The sequence below is a fragment of the Arachis ipaensis genome, chromosome B09 (genome assembly GCF_000816755.2).
Source record: "Arachis ipaensis cultivar K30076 chromosome B09, Araip1.1, whole genome shotgun sequence".
NCBI lineage: Eukaryota > Viridiplantae > Streptophyta > Magnoliopsida > Fabales > Fabaceae > Arachis > Arachis ipaensis.
The window spans coordinates 138,082,232-138,085,548 of record NC_029793.2 but is presented as its reverse complement, the minus strand read 5'-3'; positions in this window follow the sequence as shown (position 1 = coordinate 138,085,548).

Below are 3,317 nucleotides of genomic sequence, written 5' to 3'. Positions count from 1 at the left end.
CCTATACTATATATATGTCCTTTAATGTATTATATGATTGTAAGATTTTATATTTAAGGCTTATATTTTTTTGACAATTGCTATGACTCCTAGATATGATGATGTTGTAACCTTGAGTTTAATATAATTTTTTAATTAGTTTTTTATTTATATTTTTTGTGTTTTTATTTTATATGAATTTATTTACAAGTATGATTTTATTAAGAATCTCAAAGTAATATCTGGGTATAAAATTTAAAATTTAAGATTAGAATAATTCGATTATAAAATATCAAACAATTTAAACACGGATACAAAAATTCCCAATTAAGGTTGTTATACTTGATGCTTGAGTTTAATATATTATTAAATGTAATTTTTTCTAAAATTTTTATTTATATTCTTTTGTCCTTTTATTTTATTTTAATTTTTTTTATAGGTATGAGCTTATTAAGAATCTCAAGGTAACATTTGGACAAAACTTAACGTTAGAATACTTCGATTATGGAGTGGCAAACAAATTGAAACACGTGCACAAAGAGCTTCAATCAAAATGATACTGCATAATAAAGGGGTAATATAAAATTGTATATCATTTTTAAATTAATTTACTATTTTTATTATTTTTAATTTTTTTATTGTAATATTATTTTATAATGATGTCCATATACAATGCACAATAAAAAATCCAGAATTATCCCTATTTGGGAAAAGAATTTCTAAAGGAAGTATTTATGTTATGACAAATCTTGGCGTAGGACAAAATAATATTAGGTTCAAGCAAACTTGGCTTGAATATAGGTTTACTTTAAAAAGTATACCATTTTGCATTTGGTTGAAGATTTCTCGATCCCGGTAAATTTGTTTTACTTTGAACCATACGAAGAAATATTCCAAAAAAAAAAAAAGGAAAAGCCTCGCACTTGATAGATAAGAGTTTAGGGGTGACAAACGGACTAGACTGCCCCGTCCCACCTAGTGTAGCGGTCCAAATTTTTATCCGCCCTGTCTAATGGCAGATTGGAGGGTAAAAATAATTTAAACATAAAAGTGTATGTGAAGCTCATGTAAATTTTTTCTCTTCAAAGTTGCGAAAAAAACTGATGCAGAAGTGTAAATATGGGTAAAAATATAAAGTTACCATTTGAATTATAATTTATATATAATATATAAAAACATTAATATAATTTTACTCTATTATAATTTTTTCTCTTCTTACTTTTCCTTCCATTTAAGCAAAAGAAAAATTTTTCTCTATTTTCTTTCCATTCATTTTTTCTTCATCTAAACAACTAACACATACAAAAATATACTTTTCTTTCCATTTTCTTTCCTCTCATTTTCTTTCTTTTCATTGTCTTTCCTCTTATTTTCCATCTTATATCCAAACAATAGCTTAGTGTTTATCCATTTATCTTCTATTAATATTGTTATAACAAGGATATATGTGACTTAGCTTTATAAAAATGATATAACCTTAACTTTGATTATCTGAGAATTTATTGAGTGACTAGAATAGCTCCACGTCACGAACCAATGAATGCTTGCAATAGGAATGATCACAAAAACAGCCGAAACGGGTATTTGCAGGAATTACTCGTATTTTGAGACTAGATAGGGACTAGGGGTGGTAAACGGGGCGAAACTCATCGGGTTGGCCCCGCATAACCCCCAAAAGGGGGGTTGGGCTAAAAATTTAAGATTGTCAAACTTAAAAAGCATGCCTACCCTGCACCGCCTAATCCATGGGATTTGGCGGGTTTTGGCGGGGTGGGGCAGGCTTCCCCGCTGGGCCAAGCTTTTATTTTGTCAGGACCATTTTTTTGCAAATTTTTATGATGTTATTGATCTACAAGAGGATGAAGATGATAATTGAAGATGTTCTAAGTTATATTTTGGATTATGTTTTATGTTTGATTGATTATAAACTTGAAGATATTTAATTATATATTTTGGACAATATTTATTTTGCTTTGGAAATGTTGGTTTTATTATTTTGTTTCAATAAATTTGGTTTATAATTATGTTTATTACATATTTATAATTATAAAGACTTTAATGTGTGTGAATTTAAAAATTATAATTTTATTGAAATTATTGTGAAATTATACATGTTGTTTAATATTTAATGGTTTATAAAAAAAAGGAGAACCTGCCAACCCGCCAGCGTACCATTAGGCAGGGCGGGAGAGAAATTCAGGACCGCCGTATGTGGTATGTGAATTTAAAAATTATTATTTTTTATATTTTTAGAAATTATAAATTTATTGAAATTATTGTGAAATTATATATTGTTTAATATTTAATGGTTTATAAAAAAAGGAGAATCCGCCAACCCGCCAGCGTACCATTACGTGGGGCGGGAGAGAAATTCAGGACCGCCTTACTAGGCGAGGCAAGGCAGGCCAGCCCATCAGATAGCAGATTTTTGGCAAGATAGGGCGGACTTTTCTGTTTGTCACCCTAATGGGGACATGGACATAAGTACCTGCTCATAGAACCTATTAAATATACGCGAATATAAAATTATTAATTCCTAATTTATATACATAAATCCATTTCTTGAATTTAGTAACCCTAATTTCTGCCTTCAATTCAAATTTTTCCTTTTTCTTCCAGACTCATTCTCAACCTTGATCCTCTCTCTCTCTAACTCACTTTCTCTGCCTCTCAAGTCCGTCACTATGTCGCTCAGTATCGTCCTAAAAAATTATGTTATGTTATTATGTTGGAATATGTTTTTATGTTTTCTCCTTTTGAAATGTTATTTTTTCATAATGAATATGTTATAAATTGTGTTGAATTATATTAAATCGATTATTTTATGATTATTATATTATATCTTTTTGTGCTAATTTTTTTCAAAAGTTTTCAAAAAATATTCGTAGATATTCGAGGAGATATGCGTTCCCTAAGGGATAATTAAACAGGAACTTGCAATGACAGAGAAGGAACGGGGCATTTTTTTTTAAAATAGGAGTAAGGGATGGGAAGGGGCTTCTCACACTCCCCTGAGTACTCATTACTATATCTAACTAGCAACGGGATCCAATATGAGCCGATTTAAGAGGGAACGCATGGATTTCATCTGCGTTGGGCATTTAAGGTAATGAACCTAAATCGGATTTGGGACCCTAACAATAGATTTTAGTTGATCTTACTTGCATTGAGGTCTTACTAGACCCAAATATATCTTGGATTAATATTTTAAGTCATTGATATAGCAAATACTATACTATTTAATATTATAACACTTAGTATATATATAAGTTGGATATATTTATAAGATATTTTTTAATTCAAATTAAAAAAAATTAATTATCTCTTTTTTAGTTTTA